Genomic DNA, 27,444 nt, shown 5'->3' on the forward strand with positions numbered 1-27,444 from the left:
GGGTGAACTTAAAGCAGCCCTTAAATGCACACCACACCATAAAAGCCCGGGCCCAGATGGACTGTCAATGAAATATTATGACTCATTACAAAATATTTTATTGACCAAATTACTCCAAGTGTGCAACTCAATTTAGGATGGCAAGTATCTCCATCCACATATGCTTTCAGCCCAGATAACCATAATCCCTAAAGAGGGCAAAGATCCATCCCAATGCTCTAGCTATAGGCCAATATCTTTACTTAATAATGATCTGAAACTTCTAGCTAAGATGTTAGTCCTCTGCCTGCAACCCCTCCTGCCCAATCTTCATATGGAACAGGTGGGATTTGTGGGGGAAAGAGAGGGAAGAATGAACAGATGTAGATTGATTAACATTATCCACTATGAACACTCCACCTCCACACCACTAGTTCTTCTCGGCACAGATGCCGAGAAGGCTTTTGATAGAGTGGACTGGGCATACTTGATAGAAGCCCTGAAATATTTTTGTATACCAGACAGCATTATTAATGCAGTTATGTCTATGTATAGTAATCCCAGCGCCAGAGTATTAGTGAATAACACACAATTACCAACTTTTAAAATTAGCAACGGCACTAGACAAGGATGCCCGTGTCTCCACTCCTTTTTGTTCTTCCTTCTTCAAGATGTCTGACAGGACCAGAGGATACAGGGTATTAAAAATTATACACATACCCAGGCTGCCTTCGCAGATGATCATCTCTTTATAGTTACTAACCCAACAGAGGCATTCCCTGCAATACATGCTATACTAGACCGTTTTGGCACATTTTCCAATTTTAAGGTTAATCTTAATAAATCTCAAGCACTAATTGTCACCCTGGACCCTCACTTACAGAAATTATTAGAAAGCTGTTCACCTTTCACATGGTCAACACGCAGCATAACATTCTTAGGTAATAAAATTACGCCCCACCCATCATTACTATACTCAGAAAATTATAAAACCTACCACTAACCATAAATAATCTTAACAGAACGTAGGATATACCATTTACCTCATGGCCGTAGATCATTGATCAAAACGATAATTCTCCTGAAAATACTATACTACTTCAAGTTCTCCCAATTCCCTTGACTAGATTCTTTTTCACACAATTGAAAAAGACGCTTGCGTGTTTTCTGTGGACTGGTGCCAGACCTAGAATATCACAGGGACAACTAATTAAACCTCCTAGTGAAGGGGGCATGGGTGTCCCAGACTTTCTCCTTTATTATAGATCTATTCAAGGCCTGAGAGTATTAGAGTGGCTTCGCAACCCGAAGGAGAGACTAGATATAGCAATAGAACAATCTATGACGAATATACCATTGCGCTCACTGGCATTGATCAAGAAACACAGGTCTGATATGAAATACATATCCAACCCCGTGACAAGAAATACAATCAAGACGTGGTACTCCTGTATGGCAGATATTTTACTGTCAAAACATGTTTCACCTTTATTACAAATCATGTAATGTGGGACTCCTCACCAGATTTCAGAGCAGCACTGAATGAAATTATTAAATCCAACACAATTCCTATACGGGATATCATATTTGAGGTTCACAACAGTCCTGATATCAATACGGAATATTCCCACATGACAGACCTCACTCCCTTCCAAAGGACTCACCTTATACAACTACTCAAATATACTCACATCTCTAATGACGATGGCCCCCCCTGTATTGAACAGATGGTTCAAGCAAACAAAGAACCATGCAAAAAGATATCTAAAATATTCTCCTCGCTTTTCGTGGAAAGTGGGTTTGGTAGGTCTGCCTTTATTAAAAGTTGGGAAAAAGATCTAAAATACACATTCACACATGAAGAAATTAAAACGTTGCTGGCACAAACATCTAAAGTTTCTAGATGTATACGTCTTTAAGAAAAGTACTACAAAATGTTAATTAGATGGTATTACACCCCTGTGAGATTGCACAACATATTTTCCTCATGCTCAACAACATGCTGGAGATGCCTAAAAGAAAAGTGCACCTTTTGTATCACTTTTGTCATTGACATTTCTTTTCCACAATAAAATATTAAAATATATATATATATATATATAAACATAGAATTTTATCCCTGTCTAAAGGTTTGGGAATATTCTGTTCTTTTTCATACTAGAATCTGTTCCAATTTTTTTAACCGCTTGCCGCACACGTAACGCCGATAGGCGTCCGGGCGGCAGCGCTCTCAGGGCTCAGCGACGCCTATTGGCGTCATCTCGTGAGACCCGAGATTTCCTGTAAACGCGGGCTCACAGGAGGCGCGCTCACAGGATCGCGAAGTAAACAAGTTGAACTACAGCCTGCCAGCTCTGATCATTCGCTGGCAGGCTGTAGATGCGATTTTTTTAACATCAGAAAGGTATATTAGACGCTGTTTTGTTAACAGCGTCTGATATACCTGCTACCTGGTCCTCTGGTGGTCCCTTTTGCTTGGATCGACCACCAGAGGACACAGGCAGCTCTGTAAGTAGCACCAAGCACCACACTACACTACACACACACACACACCCTGTCACTTATTAACCCCTTATTAACCCCTGGTCACCCCAGTTTTGGCATATTTAAGTTTACTTTCTTATAATTTTAATCAAGTTTTGATTTAATAAAATTTATATTAAAATATTTAATAAATTGAATAATAAAAATTAAATGTTGCGTAAGACAGGAGAAAATCGGCCAGTCTTCTGTTTATTCAACGACGTGGTGTTGCGATGGAGAAAGCATTCCAAAACAAAAATTATTCTCCACCTGGAGCTGAATCCTGTCAAGATTGATGCAAGTCCGGTATTGGCTGCTCATCCAGCAAGATACTTTTGGGGGAACCTGCCTGGCATGCTTAGGCCTCTAGTAGCGACACACAATGAGAAGAAGACAAAGCTTCAAGATTGCTTGGAGCCCGGAAGAGTTGCGAATTTAATCACGATTCAAACCAACCATGGCCCAGTGTCTTCATCGGGGATTCCCAGTCATTATGGAATGGAATGGAGGGCATCCAAAATATATTTAATACATTTAATAATAAAAATTACATTTTTCCTAACACAGGAGGAGGAGGACATCCTGTGGTTCACGGAGATGGAGATGGTCTTCAGATTCCCACAGAGACATCTCAGAAATGAACCGCGGCTCCCAAAAGCAGCTCCTGGGAAGATCATGGCGCTTCCCGATCATCCATCATCTATTTGCCCCACTTTATTTTGGAAGTGTGTAGAACCCCCACGTTGCAGATTTATTATTATTTTGTGCATTAGCAATACTGATGGATTACTGACCAAATGCTGACCAAGTGAAGGCGTATTCTCCACAGACAGGATACGTTTTTTGTTGGTTATTGTTCTGACAGATCAGTGGAAGGGCAAATTAATCAGTAACGTCAACACAAACTTACTACTGACACCCTCTCCACTCTGTCGGGGGGGCTTGACTTGTATAAGCGTTTAATAGAACACATTCTGTAGACATGTATGTGAAATCAGCTAACGAGGGTGTAAAAGGAGTGCGCTTCTTCTTGACACTAACATCGACCTGTAAGGCTGAGTTCATACTTGAGTTACAGTTGCAAGAAAAAGTATGTGAACCCTTTGGAATGATATGGATTTCTGCACAAATTTGTCATAAAATGTGATCTGATCTTCATCTAAGTCACAACAATAGACAATCACAGTCTGCTTAAACTAATAACACACAAAGAATTAAATGTTACCATATTTTTATTAAACACACCATGTAAATATTCACAGTGCAGGAGGAAAAAGTATGTGAACCCCTAAGCTAATGACATCTCCAAGAGCTAATTCGAGAGAGATGTCAGCCAACTGGAGTCCAATCAATGACATAAGATTGGAGGTGTTTGTTACAGCTGCCCTGCCCTATAAAAAAAAGCACACACCAGTTTTGGGGTTGCTTTTCACAAGAAGCATTGCCTGATGTGAATGATGCCTCGCACAAAAGAGCTCTCAGAAGACCTACGATTAAGAATTATTGACTAGCATAAAGCTGGAAAGGGTTATATAAGTATCTCCAAAAGCCTTGCTGTTCATCAATCCAAGGTAAGACAAATTGTCTATAAATAGAGAAAGTTCAGCACTGCTGCTACTCTCCCTAGGAGTGGCCGTCCTGTAGAGATGACTGCAAGAGCACAGCGCAGACTGCTCAATGAGGTGAAGAAGAATCCTAGAGTGTCAGCTAAAGACTTACAAAAGTCTCTGGCATATGCTAACATCCCTGTTAGCGAATCTACGATACGTAAAACACTAAACAAGAATGGATTTCATGGGACGATACCACAGAGGAAGCCACTGCTGTCCCAAAAACACATTGCTGCACGTTTACAGTTTGCACAAGAGCATCTGGATGTTCCACAGCAGTACTGGCAAAATATTCTGTGGACAGATGAAACCAAAGTTGAGTTGTTTGGAATAAACACACAACACTATGTGTGGAGAAAAAGAGGCACAGCACACCAACATCAAAACCTCATCCCAACTGTGAAGTATGGTGGTGAGGGCATCGTGGTTTGGGGCTGCTTTGCTGCGTCAGGGCCTGGACAGATTGCTATAATCGAAGGAAAAATGAATTCCCAAGTTTATCAAGACATTTTGCAGGAGAACTTAAGGCCATCTGTCCACCAGCTGAAGCTCAACAGAAGATGGGTGTTGCAACAGGACAACAACCCAAAGCATAGAAGTAAATCAACAACAGAATGGCTTAAACAGAAGAAAGTGGCCCAGTCAGAGTCCTGACCTCAATCCAATTGAGATGCTGTGGCATGACCTCAAGAAAGCGATTCACACCAGACATCCCAAGAATATTGCTGAACTGAAACAGTTCTGTAAAGAGGAATGGTCAAGAATTACTCCTGACTGTTGTGCATGTCTGATCTGCAACTACAGGAAACGTTGGGTTGAAGTTATTGCTGCCAAAGGAGGTTCAACCAGTTATTAAATCCAAGGGTTCACATACTTTTTCCACCTGCACTGTGAATGTTTACATGGTGTGTTCAATAAAAACATGGTAACATTTAATTCTTTGTGTGTTATTAGTTTAAGCAGACTGTGATTGTCTATTGTTGTGACTTAGATGAAGATCAGATCACATTTTATGACCAATTTGTGCAGAAATCCATATCATTCCAAAGGGTTCACATACTTTTTCTTGCAACTGTATTTGGTCAGTTTTGGCCCCGTGACTGCCCAAATAAGTAAAGTGTGCAGTGATTCTAATAGCGACGCCTGTCATCTGCATGTCATACGGACTCACAGTATTATTTCACTACCCCAGCACAATCCCTATGCGCGTTACTGCAAGGCAAATTGTTCCACACCCTAATAAAGACTCTCTATAGCCCAGAAATAGCAATTTTTTTTTACGCGATTCGTCGCAAATATATTCGGGTCGAAGCAAATTTTTTTCGGAAAATTCGGAGAACCAGCCAAATCGAATATTTTGAAATTCGCTCATCTCTAATGGCAATCAGTACAAATACTTGGATCAACATCTTTCTGTAAAATAGCCATTACATCATCCTCTGGCATAAAGTTTCATTGTTTCATCTTTGTTGTGGCAGATAATACCTTTCTATGATGATGGATAATGTTTATTTTCAAGTTTCTATACATAATGGATGGTCCCCTATGTCACGGTCACAGGGCTATATAAAAAAAGGATAATTTTATAGATCACTGTATTGTCCTTTGATAGATTTAGACATGTTTATCAGGTCACCTGTCAGCCGTCTTCTTCCTAAGCTAAATGTTTTTAATCTTTTTGAGGACTGCAACTCAAATTTTCATGTTCATCTTGCACACTGGTGCCAAAACTGTACACAATATTACATGTGTGGCCTGACTAGAAATCTCTAAAGCAATTTATATATTCTCCCTAAAAGAAACTGATCAGATTAGTTTCATATGTCTGATTACTAAAGATGAGACAATTCCCCAAAATTTGTTTCTGGTCCAATTCAGTCAACTCAGCTGTCAGATTTGATGCTATCCAGATATATTTGGTTTTAATTGAAAGTGCCCCATTGCCCTGAAAAGTGGTGTATACTACTCAGAAGTCTCCTAGGACTGTATCCAACCATTTTCAAGGTCTTTAACACCAAGAGAGCATTAGTATTGTCAAAAAGGACAGAAAACCATGTAACTATGGGTAAAAGGATATAATAGAGCTTTCCAAGGAAAGGTATGCAAAACGTGATTTACTCTACAATATTCCAGTTGCATATTCCATAAAATTTTTGGCACTAAGCTTTATTCAAATACTGGAGGAAGTGACAGGATGACAAAATATCAGTCTCGAGTTACAAAATATATTGTCGGTTGTAGAGCATTCAATATATGAACAAAATATTAGAAATATACATTTGTACAGTATTATTACAGAAGAGAAGATATGCACGATTAGAATGTTTTAGGTTACAGTCTTTGGGTACAGAATGATGTTTAAGAGGTCAATTAGACAGTTCAATGTGTTAAGAGTAACAACCCAAGAGAATGATTCTATAAAAATCCGGATCACGACTGCTTCAGTACTGGAAGATCGCTAAACAGTCGGGACTCGAAAGTGGGGAATTTCCTGGCTTAGGAGTACCTGCTCTGACTCCATTTATGGATGTGTCCATATATTGAGTCAGTGTTATGAACATGAAAGGGGTATTCTCAAGCATGGTCATTATGCTTGGGGACACCCTGTGTATATATAAATCTAATCTACTTTAAAGGCAAAAACCTTAACCACTGGGCTATAGAGCTCAATGCTAAGTTACTGCTGAAAAACCTTATAGAAGTTTCTCTTTTTTAATACAAGAGAAATGTCTATGAGGTTTTTAACACAAGATAAACTTCTATGAGGTCAGCAATAACTCAGCATTGAGCTCTATAGCCCAGTGCCTTTAATGTAGATGGTTATGAGTTCAAATTCACATAACAATATTTTAAAAATAGAGGCTAAATAAAACTTAAAATACAAAGGGTGTCCCCAACAGTGAAAAGTTTGATTTAATTGAGAAAAAAATTGAGCAAAACGGAAATTATATGATCAAATAACACCCGTATTAACCCACACCAACCTTTTTAACTTGTGTAACCAGTATATTTTGTTGGAAAAGGTGGCAACTAGGGATGAGCGAATTTCATATTTTGAAATTCGTTTTCGGTTTGGCTTGTGGTATAATGTAAATTGCATTATGGATTCCGTTACCATGGACCATAACGCTATTACATGATGGAATGCATAACAGAATTCTTTTAGAGGCATTCCGTTATTTATTCCATCACAATAGAAGTCTATGGCCTACATAATGGATCCGTCCGGTTTCCGTTATGCTGGAGTACATTACAAGATTTGGGGCCCCACTTTTGATTTTGCCTAGGGCCACATTTTGTCTAAAACCATCCCTGTATATACCATCATTAGAGGAGGCGATCCTCCAGGCTGGGAATTTCATTACAAATCCATTTTGTTTAGAATCAATTCAGTCATCTTAACTAATCATTAATAAGCCCATTTTGATAGGAAGACTTAGAAAAAACTTTAAATATTTTACCTACAAGAGAGGTTAATCTCACAGACCTACAGATTCCTGGCGCTTATTTTTTTTTATATTATTTGATATCTACCAGACATGTGAAACTAAACCTCAGGTAGTGCTGCACTTCTTCCTGGTTTACTTTTGAGGTAAATGAATACATTTAAAAGTATTATTCCAACCAAAAAGTGAATTTAACTAAGGCCAGGAAAGTGATTCAAAGAAAATAAAAAAAAAACACTCACATACTCAAAATCTCTTGGTTCTAGCATATGAAAACCTGTTATAACAGAACACTATAATGGAATTCCTAACACTGGTGAGAACCCGCCCTTAGTTTATTCAACTGATATAATTGACTGCTTGAATTATATACCTGTAAATTAAGATGAACACTGTAACAAAAAACTGCTACAAAAGATACAGTAATTAACATTCTATAATAATATAAGAAAACTAGCTGAAGGACCCGGCTTCGCTCGGATATATTTAATCTATTTCATTTAATGTTTGTGTGTGTCGTTAAAAGTAATATCAACACTATCCACTATAACAGTGACATCTACAGCACCCCACCACCAAAACAGACCTTCACAGCCCCCACCCCTTAACATTGATCCCCCCACAGTGCCCCGTCCCTTAAAATTGGACCTCCATAGCAGCCCACACCCTTAACTTTGACCTTTACAGCAGCCTTCCCCGTTAACAGTGACTTTCACAGCATACCACCAACCTGACAGTGACCTCCACAGGAGCCCGCCCCTCAACAGTGGCTTTTACTGGATCGGGGGTGTGTCCATTTCAACAGCTCACTCTAAGACAACAGCACTGTACTGTCTGAGTGTGAGCTGAAGGGAGAAAGTCACCGTCCCTCCCACCTCTGCAGCTGACAGAAGTTGATTTTTACCTTCATTTTTTAAATCCCTGTCGGCTTAGGAGTGGGCGTGGCATAACCAGATGTGGGCGTGGCTTAGCGGGGCCTAGCAGTTGATTTTTAACTTCATTTTTTCAATCTCAGTCGGCTGAGGAGTGGGATGGGGCATGGCCTAGCCGGATCGGGGGCATGTCCTTTTGAACAGCTCACTCTAAGGCTCTATTCACAAGTCCGTAGAATGGGTCCTCATCCATTCCGCAATTATGCGGAACAGGTGCGGACCCATTCATTCTCTATGGGGCTGGAAGAGATGCGGACAGCACACAGTGTGCTGTCCGCATCCGCATTTACGTAGCACGGCCCTGATCTTCCGGTCTGCAGCTCCGGAAAAAAATAGAGCATGTCCTATTCTTGTTTGCGATTGCGGACAAGAATAGGCATTTCTATGGGGGTGTCGGCTGGGTGTATTGCGGATTCGCAATTTGCGGATCCGCAATGCACTATGGACGTCTGAATGGAGCCTAAGTGTAGTGGAGCATAAGTAAGTGTGATCTGCAGGGAGAAAGTCACCGTCCCTCCCACCCCGGCAGCTGACACAAGTTGATTTTTACCTTAATTTTTTCAATCCCCGTCGGCTTAGGAGTGGGGGGGGGCGTGACCTAACCGGATCAGGGGTGTGGCTTAGCAGGACCTGGGGGTGGGGTTTAAGTCTTTTGAGGGAGGACACATTGTGGCAGGGGGCGTGTCTGGGCTCCTTCCTGCAAGAGTGATGCCCCTATGGGCACCTTACTGGCTCATTTGCATATCAAATAAACTGGATTTTCAGTTGATAAAAACATCTATTGCTGAAACAAAGACACATCTTGAAATAAGGCACTAAGTGCTACTAGGCCATGGCTTTACTTCAATAGCAATTATCCTGGTGAAAGATTTCCTTTAAAGCTCACCTACAGCAGTGAAAATAAATGGCTGGGTTGTTATGGAAACCTGAAGTAAAACTGTATGTGGAGGCTGAAGGACCTGAGAGCTTCTATTGGCTGATAAGGGTCATGTGACTAAGCTTGTATTGGCTAATGCATTTTTTGGGAATATCTCGGGAACTGTATGTCCTAGAGAGCTGAGACCCGGTCTAAAACCTTCCCGGACACCTTGTGTACCTGTGTGCCAAATTTCGCGATTGTAAATGCGACAGTGCAGATTCCTTTAGCGGACATACACACATACACACATACACTCAGCTTTATATATTAGATGGAAGCTATGTATTCAATAGTAAAGGTTGGCAAAACATGTATTTTTTATAAAGAGAATGGAACTAAGATGAATGCTTTTTCAGCTTATTGAAAAAAAGAGTAAAGAGAGTGCTCAGAAGTAGTCGTAAATTAATCAATGATCTTCCAGACTCCTATTATGTCCCTGTGGGCTCAGCGTGTTAAATGTAAACATCTTGTAGACTTCATAATTGTAGAGTAGTTTCATCTTTCACGCTTATTCACTGGTGGAGTTGTTCAGTGGGTTTAATTTGAAATTAAATGCATGGAACTTTTTCAACTGTATTTAATGCCTGGCTATACTTTGTTTTATTCATTTACTTTTGACGGTGTGTCTATGTTTACTAAGGGGTCATTCACATGACCGTGTGAATGAGTCTGCATCTGTTCTGCAATTTTGGGGAATGGGCTGCGGACTCCGTGTGCTGACCGCATCTGTGGTTCTGTTCTGTGGCCCTGACAAAAATATAGAGCATGTCTTATTCTTGTCCACAATTGCGCACAAGTATAGGCATTTTTGCAAAAGCACACAGGCTGTTATCCATGTTTTGCAGATCCGCAATTTGCTGATCTACAAAACACTACGGTCTTGTTAATGTAGCCTTAGGCATATACATTGTGCCTGTATGGTGGTGCCAGTTTTTTTAATTATCCAATGGACAATTCTTCAATGAACACTGGGTTTTCTACCCATATATGTAATCAGTACTGATCATATTATATGGATTCCCTGTGACACAATCTAAGTATGGTTGCATCTAAGACTATGCTACTCTTTATTATGATCATTTGATGTTGTGCCAAACAGGATCATGTGGGTGCAATAGCCGGTTAGTGTCTGTCCTTCATGATGAGTATATATGTTTAATACAGATATAAAGTGCATACATTTATGAAAAAATAAAGTTCATCTTGTTTGTGGAATAAGCAGTATATATATATATATATATAATATAATAATCACAGGTCGGCACTGCTGTATATGGTCACGGTGCACGAGTCTATGGGATGGCGTCCCAATGTAGAATCAATGAAAAAGACCGGCACTCGCTGTTGATAATTCTTTCTTTGTATTTATTCAGTCACATGTACAGGCAATAAGTGACGCGTGCGTTTCGGTGCTGCCGCACCTTCCTCAGACTTATCCTCATACAAAGAACATTTCATGTTTAAATAGAGCGCCCAAACACAGAGAAATGACATCACACAGAAAACCACACCCACCAATCAGTGTTAAAACAAAAACATATGAGTTCCTTTAAATTCACTTTAGTTTGTTCCTTACTTCTTTCTTCCTTCATTATGTTCGCTGTAAATAATATATAGAAAAAAATCCATTTATTTTCTTACAAAGGATATTTTTGTCAAAAAATTATTATTTTCATTATTTTCTTTTTTATTTTTTATTTTTATTTTTTGTTTTAAAGTTTTTTATTTGTTTTTAATTGCACTATTGCAATACTCAAAAATATAACATTATAGAAAAATTATTATCCTGAGAAAAATATTATTATACCAAGGTGATCTATCAGAGGAAGCTTTGTACATTATACTCCCGGTTGAGTCCGTGGGGCTCAATCGTTCGTAATCGATGTATCCAATAAGCCTCCCTCTGCAGCAATAACTTGTTCCTATCTCCACCCCGACGTGGAAGGGGTACACTGTCTATAATCTGGTAACGCAACTGTGCCACTGTGTGTCTATGTGCATGGAAGTGGAATGGTACAGGAAATAATAAATTTTGCTTGCGGATGGTGGACTTGTGGTTACTAAGTCTGTCTTTCATCCTAGTGGAAGTCTCTCCCACATACAATAGACCACAGGGGCACTTTAAAATATATATAACAAAACGACTGTCACAGGTAAAAAATTTTTTTATAGGTATGCGTTCGCCAGATTGTGGATGTGTAAAGTGTGTACCCTTAATCACACTAGAGCAGTGTACGCAATTTAAGCAGGGAAAAGTTCCCATTTTAGGAGTAGCCAGTACTCTCTGTATAGATGCAGTTTTACTACTTCCAATGTCAGCCCGTACTATCTTATCACGTATATTTGTGGCTCTTTTGAAGCACATCATAGGTGGTAGTTTAAACTCCACTACTTGTGGGTATGACTTTGACACTACATTCCAATGTTTATTTATTATCCCTCTCAATCTCTGAGACCATGGATGATACTGAATTACAAGTGGAATCCGTGGTTCTTTTAGGGGCTTATCCTGTTGTTTTATCTCAACTCGGTTCCTTTGTTCTTTTAATAAGTGATCGGGATAACCTCTCTCCTTAAATTTCTGGCTCATTTCGTCTAATCTTTCCTGACATAATTCAGCTGTGCCCACTATGCGCTTAACCCTTTGAAATTGGGAAAAGGGGAGGGATTTTTTTGTGGCTGCTGGGTGGTTGCTAGTATACATGAGTAAGATATTTCGATCTGTATTTTTTGTAAATAGATCCGTGTATAACCCACCTGTGTCTCCCTTAATTACCCACGTGTCTAGGAAAGAAATTTTTTGTACATCAAAATGCAGAGTGAATTTCAACTCAGGCCAGACAGAATTGAGGTGAAGAGTAAATTGTTGAAGGGATCGAACGTCGCCGCGCCATACGCAAATAATGTCATCGATAAAACGACGCCAAAATTTGCAGTGTTTTCTATAGAAATCATTAGTATAGACGAAATCCGTCTCGAATTGTGCCATATAACAATTTGCGTACGGCGGTGCGACGTTCGATCCCATCGCGGTCCCACGCCGCTGCTGATAAAAAGAATCCTGAAATAAAAAGTAATTTTGTTCTAGAACAATCCTCAATAATGTCAAGAAAAATTCACATTCTGCATTGTTGTAATGACTTGGTTGTAACAATGTATCAATTGCTTTCAGACCTTTCTCATGTGATATTGATGTGTATAAATTACATACATCAAAGGTAACAAGTAAATCATCTTTTTCTGAATGCAGAGTTTTAATTTCCTGCAAAAAATGCTCAGTATCACGCAAGTATGATGGAGACAATTTAGTAAATGGCGTAAAGATTTTTTCTAGAAAAATTGCCAAAGGTGAGAGGATTGAGTCAGTAGATGCCACAATGGGACGGCCAGGCGGTTTAACAATGGACTTATGTACTTTTGGTAACGTATAAAAAACGGGAGTAATTGGATGTTGGTTAACCAAAAATCCGCCCAATGTGGCATCAATGACCCCTTCCTCTATGGCAGCATTCACAACAATTTGTATCATTTCTTTGATGCGAAATACAGGATCATTCTGTAAAATCTGATATGTATCTGTATCATTTAGTTGCGACAAAATTTCTGAAACATAATATGCTTTATCAAGGACCACCAGAGCACCCCCTTTATCCGCTGGTTTGAATACCAGAAACTTATCCTCCAACAATTGATCAAGTGCACGTTTTTCCTCCAAAGGTAAATTGGATTGTAAATGCATATTGCCAGTCTTGCATTGTTGCAAGATTTATAAAAGTTTCAATAGGATGGTGTAGACGCGGAGGTGAAAATGTGCTCCTGATCTTCAGATTAAACATTTTAGCTGTTAGGGAACCAGTACCAGTCTCAGAATGAACGGATTGAGGGACCATGTGTTCTGAAGAAAAATGGGCCTTTAAACGTATATATCGGTAAAACCGTTGTAAGTCAGTATCAAGGTTGAAAGTATCAAGGCTTCCAGTGGGGCTAAATGATAAACCCTTTTGTAATAAGTTCATGTCGGCCACACTCAGATTTTTAGAGGACAGATTGAATACTAAGTTTTTGTCCTTACCTGGGACCTCGTGATCCGTGGAGCGTCTGCCTCGCCTATGATGGCGCCCGGCTCGCCTTGTCTTGGCTTGCGTGGTCGTCGGCCTAAAAAAGGCGCCCGATATCCAGTAGAGACGTCGCTTCCAGAGCCGGAAGAAGCCGAACCCACTCGCCAGTCTCTCATACGAGAGAATGGAACCGCGACACCTTTTGCGTCCTGCCACCTGTATACTCGGTGGTGCAGATAATCCTCTGTATCCCGAAGAAACTTGGATCGCTTTGTAGCTTCGATCCTGGAGCGGAGCTCGCTGCATTGTTTGTCAAGTTTGTCCTGTAGTGCGGTGAATTCTTCCGGCTTCAAGCAGTTATTCAGCTGTTGCTTAATGTTGTCAATGCTCTTTTGGCGTTCGTCAATGGCAACGGTCAGATGCTCAAGAGTAAGTACAATCAAATCCAAAGAGCATTTATTAAGTATTTGGGCAAAACGGGTGCAATAGTCCAAGTTATCGCCAAACAGAGTCGGCCGCAGTTTAACTCGGAGTCCTCGAGGTATTTTTTCAGTGCGGTGATATTCCGCCAATGTTGCGGCATGCAATTCTAATGAGATAAGCTGTTTCGCTTCCTTCTCAAGATCCCGACTTTTCAATTCACTTGAAGGAATTTTCAAAAAATCAGATGGGGCGGTGATCTGTGCCACAATGTCTTTCGCCGCATCATCCGTATAAGCAAAGGTATTCATTTGATAATGGAAATTTAGCGTGCTCGTACCTGAAAGCCGTAGATAATATAATAATCACAGGTCGGCACTGCTGTATATGGTCACGGTGCACGAGTCTATGGGATGGCGTCCCAATGTAGAATCAATGAAAAAGACCGGCACTCGCTGTTGATGGTTCCCTAACAGCTAAAATGTTTAATCTGAAGATCAGGAGCACATTTTCACCTCCGCGTCTACACCATCCTATTGAAACTTTTATAAATCTAGTGCAACGTGATGTTGAGACATTGTTGCAACAATGCAAGACTGGCAATATGCATTTACAATCCAATTTACCTTTGGAGGAAAAACGTGCACTTGATCAATTGTTGGAGGATAAGTTTCTGGTATTCAAACCAGCGGATAAAGGGGGTGCTCTGGTGGTCCTTGATAAAGCATATTATGTTTCAGAAATTTTGTCGCAACTAAATGATACAGATACATATCAGATTTTACAGAATGATCCTGTATTTCGCATCAAAGAAATGATACAAATTGTTGTGAATGCTGCCATAGAGGAAGGGGTCATTGATGCCACATTGGGCGGATTTTTGGTTAACCAACATCCAATTACTCCCGTTTTTTATACGTTACCAAAAGTACATAAGTCCATTGTTAAACCGCCTGGCCGTCCCATTGTGGCATCTACTGACTCAATCCTCTCACCTTTGGCAATTTTTCTAGAAAAAATCTTTACGCCATTTACTAAATTGTCTCCATCATACTTGCGTGATACTGAGCATTTTTTGCAGGAAATTAAAACTCTGCATTCAGAAAAAGATGATTTACTTGTTACCTTTGATGTATGTAATTTATACACATCACTATCACATGAGAAAGGTCTGAAAGCAATTGATACATTGTTACAACCAAGTCATTACAACAATGCAGAATGTGAATTTTTCTTGACATTATTGAGGATTGTTCTAGAACAAAATTACTTTTTATTTCAGGATTCTTTTTATCAGCAGCGGCGTGGGACCGCGATGGGATCGAACGTCGCACCGCCGTACGCAAATTGTTATATGGCACAATTCGAGACGGATTTCGTCTATACTAATGATTTCTATAGAAAACACTGCAAATTTTGGCGTCGTTTTATCGATGACATTATTTGCGTATGGCGCGGCGACGTTCGATCCCTTCAACAATTTACTCTTCACCTCAATTCTGTCTGGCCTGAGTTGAAATTCACTCTGCATTTTGATGTACAAAAAATTTCTTTCCTAGACACGTGGGTAATTAAGGGAGACACAGGTGGGTTATACACGGATCTATTTACAAAAAATACAGATCGAAATAGCTTACTCATGTATACTAGCAACCACCCAGCAGCCACAAAAAAATCCCTCCCCTTTTCCCAATTTCAAAGGGTTAAGCGCATAGTGGGCACAGCTGAATTATGTCAGGAAAGATTAGACGAAATGAGCCAGAAATTTAAGGAGAGAGGTTATCCCGATCACTTATTAAAAGAACAAAGGAACCGAGTTGAGATAAAACAACAGGATAAGCCCCTAAAAGAACCACGGATTCCACTTGTAATTCAGTATCATCCATGGTCTCAGAGATTGAGAGGGATAATAAATAAACATTGGAATGTAGTGTCAAAGTCATACCCACAAGTAGTGGAGTTTAAACTACCACCTATGATGTGCTTCAAAAGAGCCACAAATATACGTGATAAGATAGTACGGGCTGACATTGGAAGTAGTAAAACTGCATCTATACAGAGAGTACTGGCTACTCCTAAAATGGGAACTTTTCCCTGCTTAAATTGCGTACACTGCTCTAGTGTGATTAAGGGTACACACTTTACACATCCACAATCTGGCGAACGCATACCTATAAAAAATTTTTTTACCTGTGACAGTCGTTTTGTTATATATATTTTAAAGTGCCCCTGTGGTCTATTGTACGTGGGAGAGACTTCCACTAGGATGAAAGACAGACTTAGTAACCACAAGTCCACCATCCGCAAGCAAAATTTATTATTTCCTGTACCATTCCACTTCCATGCACATAGACACACAGTGGCACAGTTGCGTTACCAGATTATAGACAGTGTACCCCTTCCACGTCGGGGTGGAGATAGGAACAAGTTATTGCTGCAGAGGGAGGCTTATTGGATACATCAATTACGAACGATTGAGCCCCACGGACTCAACCGGGAGTATAATGTACAAAGCTTCCTCTGATAGATCACCTTGGTATAATAATATTTTTCTCAGGATAATAATTTTTCTATAATGTTATATTTTTGAGTATTGCAATAGTGCAAATAAAAACAAATAAAAAACTTTAAAACAAAAAATAAAAATAAAAAATAAAAAAGAAAATAATGAAAATAATAATTTTTTGACAAAAATATCCTTTGTAAGAAAATAAATGGATTTTTTTCTATATATTATTTACAGCGAACATAATGAAGGAAGAAAGAAGTAAGGAACAAACTAAAGTGAATTTAAAGGAACTCATATGTTTTTGTTTTAACACTGATTGGTGGGTGTGGTTTTCTGTGTGATGTCATTTCTCTGTGTTTGGGCGCTCTATTTAAACATGAAATGTTCTTTGTATGAGGATAAGTCTGAGGAAGGTGCGGCAGCACCGAAACGCACGCGTCACTTATTGCCTGTACATGTGACTGAATAAATACAAAGAAAGAATTATCAACAGCGAGTGCCAGCTTTTTCATTGATTATATATATATATATATATATATATATATATATACACAGTTGCAAGAAAAAGTATGTGAACCCTTTGGAATGATATGGATTTCTGCACAAATTAGTCATAAAATGTGATCTGATCTTCATCTAAGTCACAACAATAGACAATCACAGTCTGCTTAAACTAATAACACACAAAGAATTAAATGTTACCATGTTTTTATTGAACACACCATGTAAACATTTACAGTGCAGGTGGAAAAAGTATGTGAACCCTTGGATTTAATAACTGGTTGAACTTCCTTCAACTTCAACCAAACGTTTCCTGTAGTTGCAGATCAATCAGATGTGCACAACGGTCAGGAGCAATTCTTGACCATTCCTCTTTACAGAACTGTTTCAGTTCAGCAATATTCTTGGGATGTCTGGTGTGAATCGCTTTATTGAGGTCATGCCACAGCATCTCAATTGGGTTGAGGTCAGGACTCTGACTGGGCCACTCCAGAAGGCGTATTTTCTTCTGTTTAAGCCATTCTGTTGTTGATTTACTTCTATGCTTTGGGTCGTTGTCCTGTTGCAACACCCATCTTCTGTTGAGCTTCAGCTGCTGGACAGATAGCCTTAAAGAGGACCTTTCACTAGTTTAAAAACGAAAAACTAACTATATCAGTGGGCAGAGCGGCGCCCAGGGGTCCCCCTGCACTTACTAGTATGTCTGGGCGCCGCTCCATTCGCCCGATATAGGCTCCGGTGTCTGCAGCTCCCTCTTTTGTACTGGGCAGAGTTTTTGTATTAGGGTTGTCCCTTGCTGCAGCGCTGGCCAATCGTAGCGCACAGCTCATAGCCTGGGAGTCCCAGTGGGCGTGTCTCTCATCCTGGCTGTGGTGCGGTCCAATCGCAGGGGATCGAGTCGCAGCCATTGAGAAAAAACTGCTCACCTCCTCCCTGGCTGTGACGCAGTCCACTGTGATTGGACCCTGCCACAGCCAGAGAGATGGAGACGCCACTGAGAAAAACTGATATCTCCTCCTTATTGTACGGATGCTATTAATTAGCATTCCAGGTGCCAAAACCGAACAGGGGACAGGGAGGAGGAGGAGCAGATCATGCAAGAAATCAGCGATATGACATCTACTGAACATGGGCTACAGTGTGAGATATTGCCTTTATAATGTAAAAACTAAGGATAAATTGAGTGTCAGGCCTCAATTATCCGTTCCCATAAATTCTATTTTCACACAGCTGGAATTTAAATGTTTTTGGGGATTTGCTTAATTTAACTAAACCAGCATATAGATGATCAACACCAATAGACAGAATAGCTCACAAAGTATCTGTGAGGGATAACAAATTTGATTATATTTAAACTAAAAGCATTTATACATGATTACTACACCATGAGACAGGGTAGTGCAAAACAAGGACCCAGAGTCAGAATGTGGGTAGTAGCAGCACCATCTATCTGGCGAGAAGTATTAGTACTAGTATTAGTAGTGGTGGTTGTAGGCCACAGTTGCCCTTGCTGGCTTCAGAAATGTGCAAAATTATAGTTGAGTAGAAAGAGGATGAAATAGTGGATTGGATGGCTCACTCCTCCTCTCAGTTGCAGCTGAATGACTTCGAGGTGACGTCTGACACTGTGCCATGGAGCCAGGGGTCACAGTTTTCCTAATGTTCCTTTTTCTTGCAGCCCCAAAGAAGGCGTTCAGTTGAGTCCTTCCAGTCTTCACTGCCCCTTCCTGGAGGGGTGTCTTCCTTTTTCCTCAGAAGTGGCAATAAAACCCCACCACGTCCTACAGAAGATAGTCAAGAGAATCCCCCTGTTGATGACTTGTTTGAGAACTCTTACCATTTGAGCCGCCCAGAGGAAGAAGTTGGGGAGGAGGCTGGTGACCCCATGCATACCTTTGTTGATGGTGGTTGTATTAGTGGCACCTGTAGCAACAGCATTGGTGATGGGGGCAATGACAGTGGCAGTTGGGAAAATGCAGAACAGGGAACGGGGGCCCAGGAGCCCATCATGATATTTCAAAGCAGTAGGGAAGGTGTGGACTCCAATGACGATTGCGTGCTGGACAGGACTTGGGAGATGGATCAGGGCACTGAGGAGGAGGCAATATCAGTGGAGGAGGGCGGTGGCGGTACCAATAAAGAGCAGAGACAATGTACCTCCAAAAGAACAGCCGGGGCCTTGTCTGCTTTGGGTGCGGGTGATGCCGTTTGGTGCTCTGGGTGGGTTAGGACCAAAATGTACCAGAGCTAAGCCGATCTTGGCTGCTTGTAGCTCTGTGCACGCAACTCCTGTATGGCGCTTTTTATCCACATGGCGTGCACACAAAACCAGAGCAAGGTATGCAAGATGTGCAGGATTAAAATATGCCGTGGCCATTCAAACACCATTATAGGAACCAGAGGTCTATTGCAGCACATGAGGCAGCATCCCTGGATCCTTTAGGAAAATACAACTGGCCAGCATTCCTAATCGGAACAAGTCTGTCCTCCTTCTCCTTGTCCTCTTTGTGGCAGCCAACCCACATCCCCAAACAATACAGAACCTTTGTCATCATCATTAACTTCTTCTCCTGGTAAGACTTCTCCTTTTCCTCAGCCCTATTGTGAGACATCTGTAATGAAAAAACTTTTCTCCACCAGCAATTAGCTTGTCTAGAAGCTGAACCCCCCCGGCCATGTTGCTGGCGGTGCAGTCGCTGTAGTATCATTGTAGTAGAGCCTTTTACTCACACATGGCAGAGAATGTGTCCTATTCCTTGTGATTCTCACTGTGATGGACAAGGACAGTACATGCCTTTCATGGCCCCCTGGTCAATGTTTTTTGTGGCAGTGGAGAGGCAGCACCCCAGCACCATTGAGAGGTCCTTTTGACCCTTTCCCACCAAATCATTGTTGGCATCCACAACAGGCACTTAACTGTCTCCTCCACCTCCTCCATGGATATGATCCTGTGCCCAACAGCAGCAGGGCACAGGGTCACTCACACTACCTATCCTTCCTATCACATGTCAAGTCAATCGTTGCCACTCCATGTTGGAGCTGATCAGCCTGGGAAAGAGTAGTCACACTAGCGAGCAGTTGCTCAAATACATCGAGCAGCAAACATCGCGCTCGCTGTCACTTCACTGACTCCAGCTGGGCAAGGTGGTCAGCAACAATGGGTAGAACATCCTGGCCGCCGTGAATCTGGGGCAAATAACACATGCTCTCTGCATGGCCTTTTTTTTTTAAATGCTGGCAATATCCAGGAGACTATTCCTCTTTACCCATTCTCATGTAGTGAGGAACACTCTCTTGGACTTGGAGCATCAGAATGTATGCAGCTACACTGCTTAATCTGCAATGTTCCAACTCGCTGGAATTCAACATTGCACATGCTCGAGTGTCTGTATGAGCAGCGGAAAGCCGTGAACTATTTGATCATTCACCAGACCTCTTCAGCAGGAAGCATGTGTTGTTTCCAGGTCGGGCAGTGACAGCTCATGCCCTTCATGCTGCAGTTGTCCCTCATCACCATCATATCTATTTTTGAAGATATGCTAATGCTCATGCAACAGGTGGCACTATAGCTGTTGGGGACCCACAATGAAAAACTTCCATGGAGGAGGAGGAAGAGGAGTCAGAGTTGAAGGAGAAAGAGGATGATGATGATGATGACACTGGCCATGACACCCAATTTTCTCAGTGGGGGGCGGATTCAGAAAGAAGTTACTTCATTGGCACCCTGGTCAGAATGGCTATCTGTATGCTTGCTTTCTTACACAGTGACAGGCAGTTCGGCGACATCAAACAGTCTAATTATTCCTGGGTATCCATGCTTTTAGACCCTCGCTACCAAGGCACAACGGGGGAATTTTTTTGTTTGGCAGAAAGGGAGGACAAATTACATTCCCGGGAAACACTGTGTATGCAGTTTGCCACAGAGTGTCTGTACAGTAGGTGTTTGTGAGATTGTGTTTTCAGCACGACAGCGTCGCGCTGATACTCGGCGATGTGGTGCCGAGATCTCGCACTCACTGGGATAGCGACAGCACATCCCAGCAAGCGCGTCATAGAAGCGACGGGAGATCAGACTTGGATTCCCGCCAATTCTACACGTGTGCGGCGTTTGTTATGAATCCTGAGGGGGAAGTCCCCGCCGGATTTTAAATAAAAATCCGGCCTGGGTCCCGCCCTCAGGAGCATACCGGGCCCTTAGGTCTGTTATGGGTTGTAAGGAGAGCCCCCCCTACGCCGAAAAAAACGGCGTAGGGGCCCCCCTACAATCCATACCAGACCCGTATCCAAAGCACGCTACCCGGCCAGCCAGGAAGGGAGTGGGGACGAGCGAGCGCCCCCCCCCCCTCCTGAGCCGTACCAGGCTGCATGCCCTCAACATGGGGGGTTGGGTGCTCTGGGGCAGGGGGCGCACTGCGGCCCCCCCACCTCAGAGCACCCTGTCCCCATGTTGATGAGGACAGGGCCCCTTCCCGACAACCCTGGCCGTTGGTTGTCGGGGTATGCGGGCGGGAGGCTTATCGGAATCTGGGAGCCCCCTTTAATAAGGGGGCCCCCAGATACCGGCCCCCCACCCTAAGTGAATGAGTATGGGGTACATCGTACCCCTACCCATTCACCTGCAAGAAAAGTGGTAAAAACACAAATAAACCACACAGTGTATTAAAATATTTTATTTTTCTGTTCCGGAGGCCGCCCCCTGTCTTCTTTATTAGCTCTTTTACCAGGGGGGGGCTCTTCTTCTTCCGATATCCCGACGGGTCTTCTCCGCTATCCGGGGGGGTCTTCTCAACTCTCCGGGGTTCTCCTTCTGTCTTCTCCTTCTGTCTTGTTGTCTCCTTCTGTCTTCTGTCTCCGGGGGGGGGGGCTCTTCTTCTTCCGATATCCCGACGGGTCTTCCGCTATCCGGGGGGGTCTTCTCAACTCTCCGGGGTTCTCCTTCTGTCTTCTCCTTCTGTCTTGTTGTCTCCTTCTGTCTTCTGTCTCCGGGGGGGGCTCTTCTTCTTCCGATATCCCGACGGGTCTTCTCCGCTATCCGGGGGGGTCTTCTCAACTCTCCGGGGTTCTCCTTCTGTCTTCTCCTTCTGTCTTGTTGTCTCGGCGCACCCCGATTCTTCGTCTTCTCTTCTTGTTTTCGCCTCTCTCTGTTGTTGACTCGGCGCACCCCGGTTCTTCGTCTCGCGAGACTCGGCGCACCCCGATTCTTCGTCTCGCGAGACTCGGCGCACCCCGATTCTTCGTCTCGCGAGACGAAGAACCGGGGTGCGCCGAGTCAACAACAGAGAGAGGCGAAAACAAGAAGAGAAGACGAAGAATCGGGGTGCGCCGAGACAACAAGACAGAAGGAGAAGACAGAAGGAGAACCCCGGAGAGTTGAGAAGACCCCCCCGGATAGCGGAGAAGACCCGTCGGGATATCGGAAGAAGAAGAGCCCCCCCCCCGGAGACAGAAGACAGAAGGAGACAACAAGACAGAAGGAGAAGACAGAAGGAGAACCCCGGAGAGTTGAGAAGACCCCCCCGGATAGCGGAGAAGACCCGTCGGGATATCGGAAGAAGAAGAGCCCCCCCCTGGTAAAAGAGCTAATAAAGAAGACAGGGGGCGGCCTCCGGAGCAGAAAAATAAAATATTTTAATACACTGTGTGGTTTATTTGTGTTTTTACCACTTTTCTTGCAGGTGAATGGGTAGGGGTACGATGTACCCCATACTCATTCACTTAGGGTGGGGGGCCGGTATCTGGGGGCCCCCTTATTAAAGGGGGCTCCCAGATTCCGATAAGCCTCCCGCCCGCATACCCCGACAACCAACGGCCAGGGTTGTCGGGAAGGGGCCCTGTCCTCATCAACATGGGGACAGGGTGCTCTGAGGTGGGGGGGCCGCAGTGCGCCCCCTGCCCCAGAGCACCCAACCCCCGATGTTGAGGGCATGCAGCCTGGTACGGCTCAGGAGGGGGGGGGGGGCGCTCGCTCGTCCCCACTCCCTTCCTGGCTGGCCGGGTAGCGTGCTTTGGATACGGGTCTGGTATGGATTGTAGGGGGACCCCTACGCCGTTTTTTTCGGCGTAGGGGGGGCTCTCCTTACAACCCATAACAGACCTAAGGGCCCGGTATGCTCCTGAGGGCGGGACCCAGGCCGGATTTTTATTTAAAATCCGGCGGGGACTTCCCCCTCAGGATTCATAACAAACGCCGCACACGTGTAGAATTGGCGGGAATCCAAGTCGGATCTCCCGTCGCTTCTATGACGCGCTTGCTCTCCATCGCGGCAAGCCAGCTCGGCGCTGGCTCCTGCGATGGGGCTCGTATGTGCTCAATCTCGCCGAGAAATACAGCGAGATTGACACAAAATCGGGTTCACCTACTGTATGTCATTGCTTACAGATGAATTGAGGGTGGTTACATTTCTTTAAGGTGCAGCATAAATGTATGTGAATGCTGCATCAATACCGCATACTGTCAAGGCAATGCTGGTTCCTGCATCATGCCACTAATGTCTGAGGGTCAGTTCTGTGTACTCACTTTCCACATGGTTGAAATGTTAATTTTTTTTTACCTCACTCTGTACAAAAATTTTCTCACAGTCCAGGCAGGCTGAATGTAATGCCTACCTACCATCACATTCTGTATGGCTGCTACTGCGGCCTGAATCATGCCCTTGCCAACCATCACGTTCCCCAAAGACACTTTTTTATTTATTTCTTTTTTTCTCATATTGTAAGGCTACATGCGCACAACAGTGAAATAAAACGTCCATTAAAAACGTATAAACTGTCCATTTTTAATTGACTTTTTTCACTGATACCTTCATGGGAAACGGATGTTAAAAACTGACCTATTTAATTGTATGGGGGCAGTCGGTCAGTGAGAAACTAACAAGATAGAACATGTTCAATTTTTTTTCCGTCCGTTTTTTACTTACCATCCAAAAAACTGCTGTATGAATAACCTTATAGACGTCCATTTGTCTTAAAATGGGTGTGGGACACTGGCGGATCCAGGGGGGGTGCAACGGGGCAATTGCCTCCCCCGAGCTGCTCAGAAGTGGGGGGGGGCGGTGGCGGGGCACAGGGAGATGAACGCTTCCATTGTGGAAGCGTTCATCTCCATAGTCATCTGTATCACCGTCCTCAGGACAGCGATACATATAACTGTGCTGAGGCAGGGGAGGGAGAGGCGTGTCCCTTTCCCATCCTCTGATAGGCTGCAGGCACTAGGCTGGCAGCCTATCAGAGGCCGGCGCAGGTGGCGTGATGACGTCATCTCGCCGCCTGAGCCGTACAGCGTGGGACACAGTCCGGAAGACGCCTGCATCGCATCGCTGCCAAGGAGGTAAGTATAAGTGTTTATTTAATTTTTGTGTACAATACTGGTGGCTACTGGCACCTAGTGGGGGTCTATGGCTACTGGCACCTAATGGGGGTCTCTGGCTACTGGCACATAATGGGGGTCTCTGGCTACTGGCACATAATGGGGGTCTCTGGCTACTGGCACATCATGGGGGGGCTGTCATTACTGGCACATAATGGGGGGGCTGTCATTACTGGCACATAATAGGGGGGCTGTCATTACTGGCACATAATGGGGGGCTGTCATTACTGGCACAAGGGGGGTCTGTCATTACTGGCACATGATGGAGGGGCTGTTATTACTGGCACATGATGGGGGGGCTGTTATTACTGGCACATGATGGGGGGGGCTGTTATTACTGGCACATGATGGGGGGGCTGTTATTACTGGCACAATATTGGGGGCACTATAGGGGCATCTACTGAGGCCACAAAGAAGGGGTGTTTTATATGGGGCTCTGTGGGACACATTATGGTGGGTACTATGAGGAAGGGGGGAGAGGAATATTATGGGGTCATCTACGGGGGGCACTAAGAAGGGGTATTTTATACTTGCAAATTATGGGGGACACTGAGGGCATCTACTGGGGCATTTTATACTGGTACATTATGGGGGCACTAGGAGGAAGGGGGGAGAGGAGCACTATGGAGGCATTTAATGGGGGCACTATATAGGGGTATTTTATACTGGCACATTATGGGGGCACTATGGGGACATTAGCTCAACTGGGGGCATTACAAGGGGGTATTTTTTGCACTGTCACATTATAAGGAGAAATATTTCTACTGGGGGGCATTATGGTGGGCTTTATTACTCCCACATGGTAGTTGCAGCGCCATCCTCTCCCTGCTCTGCTATTCCTCTGCTCCTTCTCCAAATCCTTACTATGAAATCTTTCTCATTAGGATAAAACACAACATCAGCTCCGCCGAGCCCCCCAGCCAAGTGTTGAAGTGGTGTCCGAGATCCCCAAGGGCCAAGCCAAGTAATTGTAAGTTTTCATGTGGAGTATGTTTATGTTATACACATATAGCCTACACTGTGCCACACAATATACAGTATACCGCTACACTGTGTAGTCTGTTCTATAAGCACCATTGTTTTGTGGCGGCGGACAGAAAATAATCTGGAAGTGCCCCTCCCGAGACCAGGCTCTGGATCCGCCACTGGTGTGGGAAGGCCGTTAAAAAAGCATCCATCACATGTCCATTTTTCGTGTGCATGTAGCCTAACACAGTGTGTGTGTTTAACATCATCTGACTCCGATCCTGGACAATTTTTGGAAGCTTTTGAATATGAAAAACCATGAGACATTTGTCAGTGAACATTAAAAAAAAAATGGCGACTCAGACCCTAAATGAGTCTTGACTGGTTTTCTCACCTCTAGGTAAAATTTATTCAAACCCAAATCAAATCAAATCATTCCACTGATTGACCTAAATTAATCTAAATCAAATTTCATCATTAAATGGCATCTGTCAGCAGTTTTGTACCTATGAAACTGGCTGACCTGTTACATGTGTGCTTGACAGCTGAAGGCATTTGTGTTGTTTCTATGTTCTTATGTGCCTGCATTTGGTGAGAAATATGACAGTTTAATATATGCTAATTAGCTTCTAGAAGCAATGAGGACATTGCAATTGCAGAGAGAGCTGAGCCCATTACTTCTAGAGGCTCATTTACTTATATTAAAACTTCATTTTTCTTAGTAATGCAGGCACATATGAATAGGGTACCAACACAGATGCCTTCAGCTGCCAAGTGCACATGCAATAGGTCAGCCAGTTTCATCAGTAGAATTTTGCTGTCAGATGCCCTTTAAGTATTGCCATTTACTTATGAAATCTATTGAGGTGGAACATCTTGCATATCTTTTATATTCTGTAAGTAAATTATAGTAATTGTTTTAAAAATTCAGACATTATTTCTAGTGTTTAGTGAATTGAAATATCCGAAGTGGACTTCAATCCAAATTTTAGGAAAACCTTGATTCGCCATGAAGCCGAATTTCCTTGCACTTCGTAGAAACGAATCAAATTTCCTAAAATGGTGGCTGAAAGTAAAAAGAAAAAAAAAAAAAATATATATATATATTCACCTCATCTATTTTATCGCGGAAAGGCTGTCCACTCCTGTCTTGATTGAAGAAAACAGACCAAAGAACCTGCAGCGAGCATGATGACCTCACCACGTGTTCACACTGGGTGCACATGGTGACGTCATCATTAGAGATAAGCGAAGTTGTCAAAAATTCAATTCGGCTGCTTTGCCGTATTTCACAAAGAAATTTGATTCGTTAAAAACTACTTTGTCACAAATTGCATTCCATTGTATGTAGCGGGCAGAATGACAGTTAATAGAGATTGCTCCATCCCCCATCATTGAGCACCTAAGATGCCGCGTTCATCGCTGATTGCTGCTTCTGAGATTTAAATTTAGGACTTTCAGAGGTTAATCAGTGTTAAAAAAAAATACAACGTATTCATTTGCTCCAGAGAGGCCATTGCGGCCATCTTGATTGAAGAAACCGCGCAAAATCTCGGGTGGGCGGAAGCCACTGATAGCATCACCACACCTGGCCAGCGTGCTCACGTGGTGATGTCACAGTTCACCGGGCACAAGATTTTGAGTGGTTTCTTCAATCAAGATGGACGCAACAGCTTCTTTTCTAGAAAATGGATGAGATGAGTATGCTTTTTTTTTACTGCCATTTCAGGAAAAGTTACCATGAAACACAAAGAAATTCAGATCAAAGTCAACTTGTTTGACTTCGACTTGCACACTAGTCATCATGCCCACTGCAGGTCCTTTGGTGGGTTTTATTTAATCAAGACTGGAGGAGATGGGCTCTCTGTGATCAAGTGGACAAAGTATAATTTTTTCTTAACCTCTCATTAACCCCTGAGCAGCTGAATGTGAGTCACAGATGCCACGATCAGCATTGAACGCGAAATCTATGGGGTCAAATGATAGGGGGCAGCACAATTGTTATTCCCTGTCATTGTGCCCGCTCCATACAATGGAAAGTGATTCATAATGAAGTCATTCATCACAAATCGAATTTCTAGTAAAAGTTCGGCTAAGCAGACAAATACATTTTTCATTACTTCGCTCATCTCTAATTATATCCTATCATATAGGAAACTTACCTGTTGATGTTTTTACCAAGTTTGAATAATTTGGGTTTATATTCTGTATTGCA

General features: G+C 42.8%; 1 protein-coding gene across 1 annotated transcript in view; it reads left to right on the plus strand.

Annotated features, from left to right (window-relative positions):
• Window positions 1-27,444, plus strand: part of TRHDE (thyrotropin releasing hormone degrading enzyme) — a 1,599,235-nt gene that overhangs the window by 1,270,733 nt on the left and 301,058 nt on the right. The window lies entirely within an intron of this gene.

This window comes from Bufo bufo, chromosome 1 (assembly GCF_905171765.1).
Source record: "Bufo bufo chromosome 1, aBufBuf1.1, whole genome shotgun sequence".
In the NCBI taxonomy this organism is placed as follows: domain Eukaryota; kingdom Metazoa; phylum Chordata; class Amphibia; order Anura; family Bufonidae; genus Bufo; species Bufo bufo.